This window comes from Eschrichtius robustus, chromosome 10 (genome assembly GCF_028021215.1).
Source record: "Eschrichtius robustus isolate mEscRob2 chromosome 10, mEscRob2.pri, whole genome shotgun sequence".
In the NCBI taxonomy this organism is placed as follows: domain Eukaryota; kingdom Metazoa; phylum Chordata; class Mammalia; order Artiodactyla; family Eschrichtiidae; genus Eschrichtius; species Eschrichtius robustus.
In genome coordinates, this window is record NC_090833.1 from 51,638,373 (window position 1) to 51,657,832 (window position 19,460).

A 19,460-nucleotide genomic window follows, 5' to 3' on the forward strand; every position below is an offset into this window, starting at 1 on the left:
CCTATAGGTCAAGCATGTGGTTTCTAATACGACAAGCATTTTATTCAGGGCTCATGAGTTCCTTCTGGCTGGCAGCATGCATCTTGCAGGACAGGTGTGTGATGAGCAAAAGCTGTTGGAAGACTGGAAGCTTCCTGCTTCCCTCTTTTATGGAAAAGGAGGGATAGAAGCAAGGAGACCACTTGGGTTTTGACTGTCTTCCTTATTGTGAAATTAAGAAGTAAAACTAAAACAACAACAAAAAGCCTTTCATAATGGAAATACCAGTACTGGTATATAAAATTGACCCACCTCCTAAAAGGCTCTTTCTTCTTTGAAGACAAAGCTCAGCTGCATTGTAGTTTGAACCTCTAATCTTCCATGGGAAAATCGGACCCCTCTGAGGCATTGGGTGTGTTTCTGAGCAGGGTCCCCTTGGGGAGACGGGAAGCCCCCTCTCCGCTTGCCGCCTGGAATTTGATGCCGCTTCCCCTCTCACAGCTGCTTAGCCTGTAGGGCCCTCACAAGTTAAATCTTGTCTCAGGAAATAATTTGTTAGAAGATCAAAGCATGGATGGGATAAATTAATTTTTGAGCAAACCACAGGTCTGGGAGAATGTAAACATTGTCTCTTAAGTGCTACTGATGTCCTTTATGAAGGAGTAATTTGGGGGGTTCTTTTTTTTTTCTTCTAAGATTATAATTCTGCATTTGATTGGTTCATGTCTTAATATGTTGAAAGAGAGCTCTGAAGACTTGCACTTGAGGCAGATAAGGCCCTGAAGCAGCCAGTTATGCCTATGGATTTCAGCACCTATCTCGTTTAGAGCAGTGGTTTTCAAGGGGTTTGGGGTGAGTGAATTTGCCCCATAGTGGGCATTTGGCAATGTCTGAACGTTTTTGATTTTCATGATTCAGGGGAATCTAGTGGGTAGAGGCCAGGGATGCTAGTAAACGCCCTACAACGTACAGGACAGCCCTCACTACAGGCAGTTATTCAGCCCAAAATGTCAGTCGTGCTGAGGCTTGAGAGACCTTTAGAGGGATCATTTTCTGTTTTTCACTGGTTTGGCTGTGTCTTTAACACTGCACATAGACAATTTCTGTGAGGTTTCCAGTCCTTTTAGTTTCTCCCCCAACACAGCATCTTACCCTTAGTAGGCTCAAACACTTAACCTATTGAGTTGATTTCTTCCCCCCACCCTTGTTAAGGTAGTCCTCCTTTTTCGTCTCAGAGCAGAGCTTTTGGGGGCAGCACTGACGAGCAGATAGTGGCAAAGTCCGCATGGTAGGGAGAGTGGAAAGAACACAGCTTTGGACTTCTCTCAGCCTCTGCTTTCCCATCTGTACAATGGAGGTAATAGTAGCACCCGATTTAGGGTGACTGAATTTAAGAAAGATGGTGCTACAGCATGTTTGGCATGTAATACCGCTCAATAGATGTCTTCTTTTGAGGCATGTTCAAAGTCCAAGGAGCCTAGGACCTCTTTTTTTTTTTTTTTTTTAAGTTGCATATAAAGGAGAGGCACAAATTCTGAAGTATTCTGGGTTGTTCTCAGCTCTCCAGAAAGGAGGAGAACTTAAAGCTTTTCAGTAAAGTTTACCCCATGATTGACAAAACAGTCTGAAAAGTACCTAAGAGGCATGTTTGGCCTCAGGCCAGAGCTATTTTAAAAACTAAATTGACAGAAACTAGTTTAAGTTGGAACATTCCTGACTTAATTATAGATACCTGTAAAGGTTCCTTTGGAACAGATGGGTTTCTGCCACTGGGTGCTGTTTGGAAAAAGCTATTTCTTGCTCAGGTACTTATTTTGAGAGTAAGCTTAGAACATAGGCTTAGGAGTAAGATTTTAAGAAAATTCTGTCTGTTCCAATCACAGCCTCAGTTTTCCCATTTGTAAAATGGGCATAATACGACTCCTCTCAGAAGATGGCCATAAGAATCAAATGAAGGCATATTTGTAAGACATCTGGCTTCATAAATGATACCTGTTAAGGTTACAGGTTGAAAATTTTCCAATTTTAAAATGTCATGTAAGTAAGTGTGTTGAGAGGTAACAAGAAGTTAGTTTTTACCCAACCTATTTATTAGTATTTCTATCCAATTATATATTTGAGAAACTTGGACTCACTGCTCCTTTTACGGAGGCAGAGTCAGCACAGATCTCTGTGCCTTACAGCTCTCATGCCACCAAAGAGTGACTGTTCCATGTTGTGCTGTCAGTGCCACCAGAAACTAGCAGGGAGCAGTTTACAACACGATAAATCCAACTGATTTTACAAAGCTGTTGATGGTTGCAAAATTTGACATTTCTCTAGTTAATTTCTATGCCTGTCAGTTTGCCCCTCACCAGCTTCAAAATCTAAGTCCAAATCTTTCTAGAAGGAGGCTACAGACTGTCTCTGCTTCATCCTGATAATTTCCCCATTTCACGTCTCCTAACTACCTGTTTTCTCAGGCTGCCTTTACTAATTTGCATTTGTAGACCTGTTGCTTAGTAAGTAGAACGTTTCATGTTACGCTGTTTCCCCACCTTGATATTTTTCTCGAGGACTAGTGCTATTTCATATATTTGTATGTATGTGTTGATATCTCTATAGCTTCTGGTGCAGAGAGAGGTATTGTATAGTTTTGCTGCCTATATTCGCTTTTGATATGAGCCATAACAGGTTTGAGATTAGCAGGTAACAGAGGGACCAGCCAACACTGTGTGGAGAGATAAGCAAGGTTGAAGCTGATGGATGGTGAAAAGAGGAGAAGCAGCACGTTTAGTTGGGTAGTCAAGCAAATAAGCAGAGTAAGTGCTCTGATGGGGGAGTTACAGTCTATTATGGGCACATAAAACTGGGAACAGGGCTTCCCTGGTGGCGCAGTGGTTGAAAATCCACCTGCCAATGCAGCGGATGCGGGTTCGAGCCCTGGTCCGGGAAGTTCCCACATGCCGCGGAGCAACTAGGCCCGTGTGCCACAACTGCTGAGCCTGCGCTCTGGAGCCCACGAGCCACAACTACTGAGTCCACGTGCCGCAACTCCTGAAGCCCATGCGCCTAGAGCCCATGCTCCACAACAAGAGAAGCCACCGCAATGAGAAGCCTGTGCACTGCAATGAAGAGTAGCCCCCGCTCCCCGCAGCTAGAGAAAGCCCGCGCACAGCAACAAAGACCCAACGTGGCAATCAATCAATCAATCAGTCAATAAATACTGGGAACATTAGTGGGAGGTGGGGTGTCAGAGAAGTTTGAGCTGAAACCTGTTGGGTGAGGTGGAGTTAGCCAGGTGAAGCGGTAGATTTGGGCAAGAGGCTACTCCAGATAGAGGAGGGAGAGCATCCTGTGTTCAGAATCAAAGAGAGTGTAGCTTGTGATTTCAACTCGGAGGGTGCAGTTGGGTGGGGGTGGGGTGTGGCATGGGGAGGAAGGTCATAAAGGGCCTGGTAGACCACGTTAAGAAATTTGAAATTTTATCTCAGGGGTGGTAGGAAATCATTGTAGAGTTTTAAGCTGTTGAATGATGCAATTAGAAGTGCAGGTTGGAAAATTCCCTCCGGCTTGGTGGATGTGAGGATGGCGGGAGAACTGAGGCAGCTGCAGTGATACCCGGGTGGGAGAAGTCTTAGTCTGGGCGAGGACAGGGGTCAAGGGGCTAGAGCAAGGTGGACAGAGTGGAGGTTTAGGAGTAGGAGCGCTGAGCTGATTGGATGGGGAGGGAAGAGTGAAGCACAGTGCCCGGCTTTCTGGGAAGGCTGGCTGCTACTAGGTGAGATGAATCCTGGGAGGTTTGTGCCACAGGACGATGAGCTTAGATTGAATCCTAGGGTCTGCAGGACATCAAAAGGGAGATGTCAGCTGGCAATCTGCATTTAAAGCAGATTTAGGAGCGCAGTGAGTTGAATTCTGTGAGTCTCCCCCATATGGATGGTCATTGCAGCTGTGAGGTAGTAAGACCACCAAGTTGGGGTGGCGTTGTAGAGTGGGAGAAGAGGGCTGAGGGCTGAACCCTGAAGGGCAGCCTGCAAAGGAGACCAAGGAGGGGTGGCCACCAAGGTTGGAGGAAGCCCTCAAGGGTGCATTTCAAGGAGGGAATAGTTACCAGTGTCTGATCCTGTGCAGCCATGAGAATTGAGTTGTGTCTGCTGGATTTGGCAGCAGGAGCAGTTTCAGAGGCTTGATGGCTGCTGGACCCAGAGCAGAGGGTGGAAGAGTGGGTGGGAAGTGAGGAAGGAGAGGCAGCCTGTGTAGCTGTAGTGCTTCTGTTGGCCTGGGTGGAGCCTTTGAGGGCATTAGGAAAAGGTGTGCCCCCTGTGGGTGGAGACAGTCCGGGGGGTGTATGACTTGGTGAGTGGGCCATGGGTGGACTTTAGTTCCCATGTGCCGCCTTAGCTGGTGCCCGCGTTTAGTGTGCAAACTACGCCCCCATCCCCCATTGCATGGTGGCCTAGGGTAGATCGGCAGTTCTCGATCCGGGGCAGTTTTGCCCCACCCCCAGGGCATGTTTGGCAATGTCTGAGTACATTTTTGGTTGTTAACAACTGAACCAGGGAGGGTGGGTGCTACTATCACCCAGTAGGCAGAGGCCATGGCTGCTGCTAAACACCCTGCAGTGCACAGGACAGTCCACACCAGATGTCCATTGTGCAGAGGTTAAGAAACTTGGATGTAGATGAACCTTTCAAGATCTTTGTGAAGAGGAGGAGGGTGTGGGAGGGTGGTTGCTGAGGGTGGAGCTGAGAACAGTGTCCTTATGTACTTTGCCACAGGCTCATTTGTGGCAGTTTTCATCTTGCCTCCCCACCTCTCTACCATATAATTCTTATTCAGCAAGTTGCAGCTTTTCACCTGTTTTTTCTCCTTTAGCCTTTTTCACTATCCACCCCTACCCTCCCAATAAAGACTCTAATGCGAGGTAACCTTGTGTCCTGGGCGTATTGTTAAGACATCTGTATTTTAATACCATTGGTCAGGAAATTCTGTTTTGGCCGCCCAGAGACGGATGTTGCTTTGGCTAATCTAAAGTAGCCCATAATTCAGTGTCAGGTTGATAAGGCTTTAGTGCACGGTCAGTCAGCCCCTTAACTGTCAGGCTTGGAAAAAAGACAGGAAGTATTTCTTGTCTTTAGAAGCAAGCCTTGCTTCTGGCTTTGGGAAGAAAAGAGTACAAATGGTTCTCACCAGATAGGGTTGCAGCAGCTCTCCCAGCGTTTTGGGAACAAATCAAGTCATTATCTCGACCATGTCAAAACTGTGTTCCCAGACTAGTTGTTGTCTGAAACATTTGGGGCTGATGAGGAGGAGAAGAATTAATTAGCAGCTCCCTCTCTTGGTGTCCTTTTTCAGCCTTCTCAGGTTGCAGCAGGAGAGTCCCTCAGACATGCGGGCTGCTTATTTGATAATCTGTGTTTTGCACGGTACAAAAGGTTGCTGGCTAAATATTGTGAGCCCCTCTAACCTGGAGCTGCCGGTGTCCTGGGTCCAATGAACAGGGAAATCTACTGTAACATGTTGTCAATGGGGAAGCACTTGAATTCACAGAACAGCCGTGGAGAGTCCTGGGTAAGTTGGACGAGCTAAGTTTTTTTTGCTTTTTCTGTTTTCAGGAATATTTTACCCTGCAACAGTGGGTAAATCTAAAGCCCTTGAAAGAATGAAAACAAGCTTAATATTAAGTTTTGTCAAAGAGTGTGCAAGACAATGAGAATGTGTGGGTTAAGAACAGGAAGCATCTTAATTTTAAAATGGTGGTAGTGGAGGTGGATTAAAATGAGATATGCATGTTGAATGCAAGATATGCCTCGGTTGTGGGCATGTTGTTTCCAAATTAATTATTGTATATAGAGGCATATTTTAGGCCCCTTCCTGTTAAATTGATTTTTCATATAATTTAAAAAGATAGGGCTGATGATAAGAATTCTCTTCCTGCATGGTGAGTGCCAATATACAAATGGTATAACGATGCCTTTTGTGTATCTGCATGTATAGCCCTAACCCAGTCTATAATGTCACAAAATAGTAAAACACACTGTAACTTTTAAATTTCTGTAGTGGACCAGCCCATGCTGTGAAAGGGGAAAGTGGTGGTGGGCAGGAAATGGGAAGATTTAGGCTGAAGAATATTGATGTAAAATCTTATCCCCAACATGGCAAACTCTTTGAACATATAGTTAAGAAACAGTTTGAGATCGCTTCACATTTAAAAATTTTTCCCTAGTCAGGACTGTAGGAAATATTGATAAACATTTATCCTGTTTATAAAGTTCTCCATACTATGATAATTCATAATCTATCTTTATAACTACAATAGCATGTGGTTATGTATAGTTGAGAAAACTATTTCTCATGTGTCTTTGGTTTTGCCATATTTTTATTAAGGTACTAAAAATTCGTTATGATGATTCCTTGAGGAAAGAATATTTTTTCTTTCAGTTTTCTTGAGATATAATTGACACACGGCATTTTATAAGTTTAAGGTGTACAGCATAATGATTTGACTTACATGTATCATGAAATGATGACCACAATAAGTTTAGTGAACATCTGTCATCTCATATGGATGGATTAAAGAAAGAGGGAAAAAATGTATTTTTTCCTTGTGAGGAGAACTCTTAGGGTTTACTGTGTTAGCAACTTTCATATGTAACGTACAGCACTGTTCATTGTATTCATCATGATGTACATTACATCCCTCATTCTTATTTCTCTTACAACTGGAAATTTGTACCTTCTGACTGCCTTCATCTAATTTCCCCTCCCCTCCACCGGTAGCCACAAGTCTGATCTCTTTTTCTATGAATTTGTTTGATTTTGAAGTATAATTGACCTATATCACTATGCTTGTTCCTGATATACAACATAGTGATTGGATACTTCTTTTTCAAAATGATCACCATAAGCCTAATTATCTGTTACCATACAAAGATATTATGATATTATGTGCTATATTCCCCACACTGTACATTTTATACCTGTGGCTCATTTATTTTGTAACTGAAAATTTGTACCTCTTAATCTCCCTCCCCACTACCTCCCTCTGGTAACCACATGTTTGTTCTCTGTATCTATGACTGTTTCTGTTTAGTTAAGTTTGTTCATTTTTGTTTTTTAGATTCCACATGTAAGTGAAATTATACAGTATTTGTCTTTCTCTGACTTATTTCATTTAGCATAATACCCTCTAGGTCCATCCATGTTGTCGCAAATGGCAAGATTTCATTCTTTTTTTTTTATGGCTGAGCAATATTCCGTTGTATATATATACACACCACGTCTTCTTTATCCATTCATCTATTGATGGGCACTTGGGTTGCTTCCATATCTTGGCTGTCGTAAATAATGCTGCAGTGAACATAGGGGTGCATATATCTTTTCTATAATGTTTTTTGTTTTCTTTGGATAAATACCCAACAGTGGAATTCCTGGATCGTACGGTAGTTCTGTTTTTAATTTTTTGTGAGGAATCTCTGTAGTGTTTTCCATAGTGGTTGGGCTGCATCAATTTACATTTCCACTAACAATGCGCAAGGGTTCCCTTTTCTCCACACCTTCGCCAACACTTATTATTTGTTGTCTTTCTGATAATAGCCATTCTGACAGGTGTGAGGTGATAGCTCATTGTGGTTTTGATTTGCATTTCACTGATGATTAATGTTGTTGAGCATCTTTCCACATGTCTGTTGGCCATCTGTATGTTTTCTTTGGAAAAAGGTCTATTCAGATCCTCTGCCTGTTTTTTAATTGGGTTGTTTGTTGTTGTTGTTGTTTTATGTTGAGTTCTTTGTATATTTTGGACATTAGCCCCTTGTCAGATATATTCTTGGCAAATATCTTCTCCTATTCAAGTAACCTTTTCATTTTATTGATAGTTTCCTTTGCCATGCAAAAGCTAAGTTTCACGTAGTCTCACTTGTTTATTTTTGCTTTTGTTTCCCTTGCCTGAGGAGATATATCCAAACAAACATTGCCAAGGCCGATATCAAAGAGCAGATTGCCTATGTTTTCTTTTACAAATTTTATGGTTTCAGGTCTTACGTATAAGTCTTTAATGCATTTTGAGTTTATTTTTGTAGGTGGTATGAGAAAGTAGTCCAATTTGATTCCTTTGCACGTAGCTGTCCAGCTTTCCCAACACCATTTATTGAAGAGGCTGTCTTTTCCCCATTGTATATTCTTGGCTCCTTTGTTGTAGATTAATTGCCTATATAATTGTGGGCTCGTTTCTGGGCTCTCTATTCTGTTTCAATGATCTACGTGTCTGTTTTTGTGCCAGTACCATACTGCTTTGATGACTGTAGCTTTGTAGTGTAGTTTTAAATCAGGGAGTGTGATCTCTCCAGCTTTGTGCTTAAGATTGTTTTGGCTATTTGGGGTCTTTTGTGTTTCCTTACAAAATATAGAATTATTTGTTCTAGTACTGTGAAAAATGCCATTGGTATTTTGATAGAGGAAAGAATATTTTTATGGATAAATAAGGGAAAGTAATAAAGATAATCCTTATACCTTGATAATATCAACAGTCTTTCTACCATATTGCAAGCCTCAGTGAAAATAATTAATAAAGGTTTTTTTTTTTACTTCAGGCAACCAGCAGAAGATTCTCTGGGGAAGAATCCCAGCTCCTTCTTAGTGTTATTTAATTATTAACCCAGGAGGGCTTTCTAAAGCTTTGTCAGTGATACATGGTGGATCCCTGCTTTTGTGATTACTGCAGGTGAACTTGGTACTTCCTAGGCTGTTATGCCCTCAGCAGCATATATAGATGTCCCTGTTTGCTTTCTAGAACTACTTTCACAATAAATAGCAAAGATATTTGCCAAGGATGTTTGAAAAGAAAATGCAAACAAACCTATATATATTTGAACAAACAGATATTCATGACTTATGTGAAAAAATCCAGTAGGTGTAGTATGAGGAAATTTTTATAAACAAACATCCTCCACCAACTAACTCACATGTATTTATATATTATATATACATTTGCATAAAAATAAACAGAATGGATATACTAAAATGTTAACAGTGGTAATTTGGAATTATAATTTAAAATTTCTTTCTGATTAGGATTTTTTAAAGTTTTATGATGAACATTTTATATTTATGCAATAAAAATAAAATGGGGGGAGGTAAGCGTAAATATATAAATGGCAGGAATTTTATAGTCTGGTTAAAAAACTATACCTTGCATGAAATTATAGATGAGATTGTATAAATTGTGTAAAATTAATTTTTTCATTTTAATTCCATTAATAATTCCAAAGAAGTTTCTTTAAAAATTTTTTTTGTATTGCTTCCACAGGAAAGCAGAGGGAAAGGAGGCATATGTGAATTTTTGGTGTTTCATCTTTTCTTCTGATTTTATTTCTTCTCTATTACTTCGATAGTTCTTCTTCCAGGCCTGTTGTTCCACAGACTTCTGGAGGGAGTGGAGAATGCCCCATTGAAACCGTTCTGCAAGATCTTCCCCCAGCTTCCCATAGTGGATATGACTCTGGGCCACTCGTCTCCCCGACGCCCCACTCAGCCCTGTGGGAAAAGCATGCTTTACTTAGTACATGGTGATCATGCCTCATTCTGTGGCCAACTTAGTTCAGTTCAAAGTACTAACGTTTATTAGTGAAGAAAATTACCAAGAAGTTGTTTATGGCAGAATTGAACTAGACTGATACAGGAAAGCCCTATAGTGTTTCAAGGCAGGCTCTGTTTCACGTTTAGCAGTTTCTCATTCCTTTAGAATAAAAGACTGTTTTTTCCTTCCTTTTCCTATTACCACTCAAACAGCTGTCTCAAAACACAGCTTGAGATGGGGAACAACCTGGCCTCCACAAGCCCCAGGCTGCATTGTGGCAGTTTGACTTCTCTCTCTGCCCCAGCCACCTGGCTTGTTGGTTTCTTTCTTCTCCTTGTCCTCTGAGGCACAAGCGGCAGTGACTCCATGACATAGGAACTCGGAAGCAGGCGAATAAATCCCTGAGCAGGTGGCCGCCCATTGTCTGTCTGGAGGAAGTGAACAGCGTTCTTCCTGGGACTGCATTCATCTTCTGATAGCTTCTAGAGGGCAGAACGATACTTAATTAGGGTTGGGAGATTGCACACACAAAGTCCTGGGGGGGGGGGGGGGGGTCAAGAGGTTCCCTAGGGAATACCACCTTGGTGGGCTTTGGTCTTTTCCCTCCACAGTAACTGAGCCTTTTCGGAGCAAGGACTTGCTTTCTGATGTGGGCATGTCTGGAACATCATTGGTCTCAATACCACTGGATTAGATGAGGATTCCAACAGTTTCCTATGTGGGGTGGGGGTGGGGGGAGACACACACATTGCTGGTGGGATAAATAAGTAGACTTAATCTGTGGTAGGATCCCCCCTGAGGTTGTAATATGTAGTATCTTTTAGATAGTGGTAATTCTAAAGAGAAGCTCTGATCTTTAACTAGGTTTTATGATAACCATTAGGGTGTTTATTACCAAAAATCACTCATTATTTAAAAACATGGTGCAAGCCACCCTTTCCTCCCCATATCTGTGCACAAGCCTGAATGTGGATCTTTAACAATATATACCTTCAGGCTGAGCAGCAAGAACAGATAAGCGATCTCCCACCCTGCCCCGACAGAAAGTAACCTGGACTCCTTTATAGGATTAAATCCTCTCAGAGGTGGGAGGCAGTGACTAGCAGCCTGAGGGGACATACAAGCTCTCAACTCTAGGTCTTTGGGTTTATGGCAGGGAGGGGGTTAATTATAAAAAAAAAAAAAAAAAAAAAAAGACCTTGTAGTCTTCTCTCCCTAACCCTTCCATTTTATCCACTTTTCTTTTTCCATTCTTTTCCTGAACTGTCTTTTGACTTTCTTTAGCCCTTCCCTTTTCCCACACTCCAGAATAATCTCCTGCTGTATGTTTAGCATATTCTGCTAAATCTCCTGCTGTATGTTTAGCATACGTATTCTCTAGAATAATGTCGTAGCTCCAGGAGTCTTTACTTTAAATCTAGCCCTCTTTCTGCCATATCACCGTGTTTCACATCTTGAGAAAGTTGAGTGGGAGAGGTTAAAGGAAAGCTGGAAAAGTGATGAGGGGCCAGAGAGGAGAGCAAAGTAGGAAACTGAAGGAAATAAAGGAACCTGACGTGAATGGGGTGGTGGGTTCCTGGTTGATAACCACATGTACAGCTGGGTATAACCAACACTGTGGTGAGGAGACCAGGAGGCTCCTCTTCACCCCCCAGGGCTTTTCCCGGGTAAGATAAAGGCAGGAAGATAAGGGGAGAAGAATGAAGGCAGACCACGGAGACAAAAGGAAAACAGACAGATTTACCTGTTTCCCTCCAGATTGACTAGATGGGAGATACAGTCCTTACCCCTGATGGCATTTAATGCCAGATCCAGTATTCTAGATTATTTGATATTATCAGCATGATTCCCAGAATTCCTTCTTGAATCTGAAGTTAGCTGTCTCTTTAAATGCAGAAGATCCAAAGATGTTTCTCACCTTTTACTTGATGCTGCTTTTGGAAACCAGAAAGATATTGAAAGAATTTACTTTCTCATCTGACAATATTGCATGTCTGAATACCCAACTGATCCAAAAGTGTGTTTACCTCTTAACTCTATAAAAGTAGATGGTCACTCTGGTTTGTTGAAACAGTGCCCAGAGAACTGTTTATAATGATCACTCTCACTTGTGCTCGGTGCTAGAAATACAGCAGTGAGCAGACACAATCCCTGCTTGCACAGATAGACTGACATTAAATAGAAAATTACAAAAGAACAATGAAGTTACAACTGTGAGAAGAGTTACCAAAAAATAAGTAAAGGGAGCATATAAGGGGAGAATTTAATCTAGCCTATGCTGATAAGGCATTCCTAATGGAATTGGCTGGGCAGAGGTTGGGAGTGGATGCTCTGAGGTAGGAATAACATATGCAAAGGCCCTGAGGTAGGAAGGGGTTTTAGCCTACTTCAGGAACAGATTAGGATCCTTTGACTGCTGTAGGAGAATTGACAGGAAGAGGACAAAAGTAGAGACAGGAAGATCAATTAGGAAGCTCAGGGACTTGCCCAAGGTCAATTAGCTGGTGAATAGCTGAGCCAGGACTCAAACCCAGGTTTGTATGAAGATAAAGGCATCATCATTGTTTGTTAAATAATAATTGGTAATGATGTTCATGTCATCCCAGAACATATTTAAAAGATGCTTAGGTAACATTTCTTTTGACATGGATTATTGGTCTTTTAATTATAATATAAAATGTGTTTTAATATTAAGTTATCAGCTGCAAAAAGGAAGGGGAGTACTCATTTGAATGAACCAGCAGAAACTTGGAATTTTGCCTGCCTTCTACTTTAGCCTTGCCAAAAATGTAATTTCTTTAATTCATTCTTAACTAATCTACTCAAGCCTGTACTATGCCTTGGCTTTTTTCCCTGTAACAGCTTAGGGATCTCAAAAGAAAATATTTTGAAAGGTTTTCTCTTGATCAGGGTATTTGCGTTTAGATATTGTGTACACTCCTTTTATTGCAGAATGAGCTGTTTTTCTACCATGGGATCCTTTGTTAGGAATGAAATGCTGTTGTAATTTTATCATCTTTATTTTAAAAAAATCACTTATCAGGTGTTTATCTATAGAAAGTGATTTAGATGTTTACATCCTCTTCTTTCTAGAGACTTAAGCATGTTCAGAAGTATTTAAAATTGAATAGTTCTGTTAGCTAATAATGATAAAATTACTATCATGCGTTGAGAGCTGCTTTGTGCCAGGCAATATGCTTTAAACATCTTTGATTCTCACTGCTTCCCTGTGATGAAGGTTGTACTATAATTTTCATTTTACATTTGGGGAAACTGAGGCTTAAAGCAACTAAGTGAGTTTTCCAAGAGCACCCAGGTGGGAAGTGACAGTTCAGACAGACTGAGGCCCTTTCAGGTCCTTGCTCTTCAGCTGCATGCAATTCTGGATTCAGCGTCAAGTTTGTTTTAGGCTGCAGTTGGGAGTTGGAACCAGAGTAATATAGGGAATCGAGTAAATTTGAGCAATGTAATGAAATATGTTCTTATAAACTATTGTGAAGATTTTGTTCCAGAGACCACATAAGAAAAAAATAGAAGCAAATTGCTAAATTTCCCATTCATCACTCTTATGCTGAACTTTTGGTAAATTCAAAGCTTCCCTCCGTTTGAATTTATTTTATAGGAATATTGGAAGATCAGTAAATTACTCTTAACGGGTATAATGGAAATTAAACCCAAGTGTAATGGTGGTCTCAGTGAATGATCACTTTAAAGATATCGTTTATAGCAATGGTTCTCAAACTGTAATGCTCATCTGTATCTCCTAAGGACTGTATTGGAACTCAGATTGCTGGGCCCCATCCCTAGACTGTCTGATTCAAGAGGTCTGGGACTCGTCTGAGACAAGTTCCCAGGTGATGCTACCGCTGATGATCTGGGGACCACACTTTGAGAATCACTGGTATGGGGACAGTAATAATGCTAATGAAATTAGATGGGCCAGTAGCTTGTCCCTGAGAAGGCCATTTCCTAGTCTCAGACTATATCCACAACCCAAAGCAGAGTGGTATCCTGATGTCCACCAGGGTCAGGAGTGGTACAGTGACTCCTGGAGTCATTCCCACTCTTGGGAAAATGGTAGGTCATCTGCCTCTCCTCCTGCCAATACCATGTCATGACAACGCATAACTTAGATGTGCCAGATGCACACATTGTGAACTCTGCAGTGATTGAACTCTCCCATTGTGCTAGGTGTATGACATAATGGCCCACACTGCTAAATTAAATGAGTCAAATGAATAAACATAAATCAGGATTCCAAAACCAATTAGATAAAATATTCTAATTTGTATATTACGGGGATTGTCCTTACTCTGGGATGTTTTGGTGCCAGAAGCTTTGCTGGATTTCTCCTTTCCTTGCAGTGACTGAGAATTAGCTGCAATAACCCAAAAAGTTTAAGATTCCTATTTGGCTGGAAATTAAATCACATAGGCTGGTTTGGAAAGCCTTCAGAAATTCTTTCAGATTTGATGCGTCCAGACTTGTACTGGAATATAAAATATTTGATTTAACAAGATCTGTGGGTTCCCAGTGCATAACAGTTTTTGAAAATGAGTTTCTCAGAATACAATGAGGAAAAAATTCCTTTGAAATGCTAAAATTACCTTTTAGTGGTGATAAAAGATGCTGACAACCCCTTCTAAAAAAAAAAACAAAACTTTTAACCTTCATGTTGCTATAATAACATCACTAATTTGTGTGTAGACAAATATCACTGGTCATATTTAAAGTAATCATTAAACTTTTTCAGAGCTATACTTAAGAAAACTACTTTTTAATCTTTCTACTCTAAGGAAAATATTACTTCAAAGTTGATGGCGGGAAGGGGGTGGCTAGGTTGCAATTCTTATTTCTTCTTGCTCTGGAGTCTTTTTTGGCTTAGTTTGGAGGAAGAAACCAAAAAGTTGTAACTGAATACAGAAGCATTTTTTTAAGTTTTATTTTAAGGAGGAGTGGAAATTTTGGAGCCACTTCTCACAATGAACCTCAAAAAAATCTTGAGACCTATTAGAACTTATTATTTAGCTTATCTTGTTTAATTTTCTTATTTTTAAATTAAGAATGTATATTGCCCGTATAAAAATTCTCTTGTTTGTGCATGTATGTATGTATGTATCTGCTGCAGAGAGAGAAGTTCAGTGTGCATTTAGTAATTCCCAGCAAAGCGTATGGGAACCTTAATGTCTTAATTGTGCGCTCCTCCGATTGAGCGTGGGTTGAGTCTTAGTCTCTAGGGTCAGCCAGGCCAGTTTTAGAGTCCCAGCGCTGCCAGTTACTAAATGTGACCCTAACAATACCATTTAACCACGAAGTCTGTTTCCACATCAGTGAAGTAGGTATAATTATATTATCAACTTCATGTAGTTGTAGAGTGCTTAGTAAGTAATCTGTGATGTTAGCTGTCATTCTCATAAATTGCCCTACCATATTCATTTTCTTTTTGCAAGAAAAATAAAGGATTCTGAATATGTTGAGTGATCTGGATAAGAATGCAAGAGGTAGAAATAGTCAGTTGCACCAGTGTTATTTACCTTACATGGTATTTCATGCTTACTTCACTTTGGTCTCTTTGATAAGATAAAATATAAATGTATACCCAAGATCACTTTAAAGTAATAGTATAATTATTAAGGTGCCATGTTGTATAAAAAGATACTTAGAAAACTAAGGTTTGGAGAATGAAATAAATTAGACACAGTGACTGTAAGTTTTTCCTTTGTAATAGCTGTTTTTTCATTACTCCATTGATCCAAAGAGGGATTTTAAAATTTAATGTCCTTGTTCCATTAAGATAATTCAATCATTTATCCAATTACTTGACTTATTCAACTTAAGTTCTTAGCCCCTCTGTTGCTTTCTCTTTGGCTGGTTCCCTGTTTCATGACTTTGCAGCACAGTTTTAGTTTTACTTGTTTATTTTTCTACTTTTGTGGGCTAGGCTTTAAATTTAGCTCTTTTCCTTGAAAGAACTCCTCCTCTCTTTTTTCATGTCTTTTCACAAAGATGAATCCACTTTGTATTTCATATTTTACCCATTTTGTTTTAATATAAAAATATTTTAAAGTCTTATAAAATAAAATGGTTTGAATAGCCCTTCCAAAATGACATGGTGTTCTGGTTTGAGAAAGTGATCTTTGATAAAGAAAGGTGTATCAAATGTATGTCTGTTCCAGTGTTGGGAGGGAAGCTAAGCAACGGGATGTCAGAAATCAGGATAGAAAAAGGCTCCCAAAAGCTGAAGACAACATGAACAAATATACAACTAAGCTCTACTGAATGCAACTTTCTGATACCTGGGATAGGAGGGAAAAAAGTTGTGTGCCTGTGGATTGGAGAGACCTGGGTCAATAGCAGCTCTTGTTAAAGAAATTTAAGATTTTAGCCAGCCATTTGACATTGTTGGCCGTCTCCAACAGCATTAATGTCACAGCTGTCAGAACAAAGGAGATAATCATCCCATTGTTTTCTGCCTTGGTTGGGCTGCCTCTGAGGGCTTGCGTTCAGTTCTGAGCTCCACATTTTCAGAGGGCAAACCAGGGAGGTAAATGGACAAGAGACATCTTTTTTTTTTTTTTTAACTAATTAATTAATTTATTTATTTATTTTTGGTTGTGTTGGGTCTTCGTTTCTGTGCGAGGGCTTTCTCTAGTTGCGGCAAGTGGGGGCCACTCTTCATCGCGGTGTGCGTGCCTCTCACTATCGAGACCTCTCTTGTGGAGCACAGGCTCCAGGCGCGCAGGCTCAGTAGTTGTGGCTCACGGGCCCAGTTGCTCCGTGGCATGTGGGATCTTCCCAGACCAGGACTCGAACCCGTGTCCCCTGCATTAGCAGGCAGATTCTCAACCACTGCGCCACCAGGGAAGCCCATGGACAAGAAACATCTTTGAGAGATTCTCATCACTGTGTGGCTTGTCAGGTTATTTCCTTAGGACAAATTCCCAGAAGTGAAATAGCTGGGTCAAAGTTAGTCTTTTTTTTTTTTTAAAGACTTTGGATACTTATTGCCAAATTGTCTTACCAAGTAGAACTGGACATATTAAAGAAGTTGGATTACTCACCCCCAAGTCAGAGATGTTGTAGAAGGGATTTTGGCAGTGGGTTATATGTTGGACCATGATCTGAGATCCCTTCAAAAATACCATGAGAGTTTTTACATAGGACCAGATGATTATTTTATCTAGAGAGGTGATGTTTCAGTCTTATCATGTCAGTCATACTGTTGTAGCAAACTAATTGTTAAGAATCTGTAAGGAAAATATTGCAGAAGATTTCTGCAATCAAAAAGGACTGTAGAGAAAATAAAAAAGTAAAGGGAGTTCTTTGGGCAGAAGGAAAATGATCACAGATGGAAGCAGAAAGTTGCAGGAAGATGCAATAGAAAGGGTAAATATGTGAATAAGTTTAAAAGAATACTGATTTGATAATTCAAAAATAAAAACAAATACACACACACACACACACACACACACACACATAGGCATATCTCAGACATATTGCAGGTTCAGTTCCAGACCACCACAATAAAGCAAATATTGCAGTAAAACAAGTCACACACAGACTCACAGGACTGTAGAAATTAATCAGTGAAGGGAGATGTACTTCAGGCTGCAACTCAGTCCTGAGTCTCCATGGCTGGTAACTGCTGGCAAATTAACCATTTTTAATAACTTAGATAAGTCAGGCTTTTCCAAACTAAGTGAATTACATTTTCTACACACTACCAGAGCTGGTTACTTCTGCTTCTGGAGAGGATGGGAACAGGTAAAAAGTTGCTCTAGATCATGTTCCTAATAGAGAGCTTAAAACGATTTAGCACATGTTTTATCCTCATCACCCAAAGCCTAACTCCAGTGAGATGAGGTAGTGTTTTGATACCATCAGGGCAGCGGATTCCAGCTGCACTGCTGGGGTAAGCCACTTGAACTCCTAAGCCTTAGTTTCTTAACCTGTAAAATGTGATGAATAATTATTGATTATCAATTCTTCTCAAAGAGTTATCATGCAGATTACATGAGATGATATATAGGATGGTACTTTATAATCTAAAATTCTATACAAATATTAGCTGTCACTATCAGCTAATGGAACTTTCAGCCTAGATCTTTCTAATGGATGAAGGAGTGAATAAGCTTCATCATAGGAGAAATGGGGACTGATTTTGTTTACTTTTGTCTTCTTAATGTTTGACTCATAGTTGCAACTCACTAAATATTTGTTGAATGAATGCAAGACAATATTTGTGAAATATAGGCTGAACTGGCGTAGAGGAACATTTTTTTCCTTGAAAAGGTGTACTTCTCATCTTTGCAAAATAAGTACTGTTATTCATATCTTACAAATGGGGAAAGTGAGATTCATTGATTCTCAAATCATTCTGACAGCCAGATGCTACAATTTCAGGTAATTTCTAATCACATGTAAAAGGGATTACAGCAAGTACTTTTTTGGTTGTTTAAGAGAAAAAAATGAAACAAGTCTGTATAGTATAGCTCTGTTGTATAAAACCATTTAAAGCAAATTGAAATATTTTGTCAGACTTTATTTTTATTTATTGACCATTAATAGAAACTAATTTTGTTTATTTATTTTTTTTATTTTTATTTTTTGGCTGTGTTGGGTCTTCGTTTCTGTGCGAGGGCTTTCTCTAGTTGTGGCAAGTGGGGGCCACTCTTCATCACGGTGCGCGGGCCTCTCACTGTCGAGGCCTGTCTTGTTGCGGAGCACAGGCTCCAGACGCGCAGGCTCAGTAGTTGTGGCCCACGGGTCTAGTTGCTCCGCGGCATGTGGGATCCTCCCAGACCAGGGCTCAAACCCGTGTCCCCTGCATTGGCAGGCAGATTCTCAACCACTGCACCACCAGGGAAGCCCCTGTTTGTTTATTTTATATATAGCCCTCACTGAAGTCTCTGTTGCCAGGAAACTACTTCTGTTATCCATGCCCCTAATATAGCAACTTTGTCTGTGTTTCTATTCTTTGTGCATTGTGTTCAGTCTTAAACTGTGAATATTCCATTAACTGAGAGTTCTAAATAGCCATTGTGTAACTGGAGTGATATTCTGTCTGTGTCAGTTCCATGCATTGTGTTTGAGAATAAACGTGCTGTTTCATTTCTGATGGGACATCTCTCATTACCACTAATAATATGATGTTATTGAAAAGGTAAGCATATGAATAAACCTCATAAGTGCTATGTGCATTGTTGAAACATATAATCTTTCATTTTAGGATTGCTTGATTATACATATATTTCTATATTTTCAAATGGGAAGTAGAACCACCAGTGTCTAATCCTTGGGCTTTAGGTGAGAAGTATCAGTGAAATTGAATCCAGAATTATCTGTTTATGAGTACTTTGTTTGGGAGAGGTTCCCCCCACTCCCACTGCTTTTTTTCCCGTCAGAATCTCAAATTAGTCTGTGGTCCAGAAATGTTGAGGGACTCTGACCTAACAAATTCATTTCAGCCCTGGTAGCTTGTTTGATCTCTGGAAAGTGATATAAAACACCTAGACTGGTATGGGGTACTCATAGGTGCTAAACAGGTATATGTTGGAGACCTGATTAAAATAACAGGTTCTTTTCTTATCTATAATACATCATGGTTGGTGAGCCCCTAGAGGACACAGTGTATGCTTTACTCATTCCTTGGCATCCTGACTTCTCACCTCTGTCTCCCCATGTAATAAAATATGCACGTTCTATGTCAGAGTAGAAGTCTTTTTTTGATTAGAATTCCCCATTCATACAAAATTGTTTGAGCACATGTCCTCCAAATAGACACTTATTTATAAATTATATACTTATGCATGTCTATATTGAGGATGCATTGTTTTTGCTCAGATTGTTTTATGCTGATGATATAAAACACATATAATAGCAATGTTAAAATAAGAAAGATGAAAAGCAGTGTTTTAAAATG

General features: G+C 40.2%; 1 protein-coding gene across 5 annotated transcripts in view; it reads left to right on the top strand.

Moving 5' to 3' along the window:
* Positions 1-19,460, top strand: part of KANK1 (KN motif and ankyrin repeat domains 1) — a 189,369-nt gene that overhangs the window by 33,541 nt on the left and 136,368 nt on the right. Inside the window, exon 1 of one of the 5 annotated variants that reach the window (XM_068552967.1) lies at positions 5,394-5,532. The exons of the other annotated variants lie outside the window; for them this stretch is intronic. The gene's annotated coding sequence lies outside the window, so the exon portion shown is untranslated. Of the gene's footprint in view, positions 1-5,393; positions 5,533-19,460 lie in introns of those variants that run through there. 5 annotated transcript variants of the gene reach the window in all.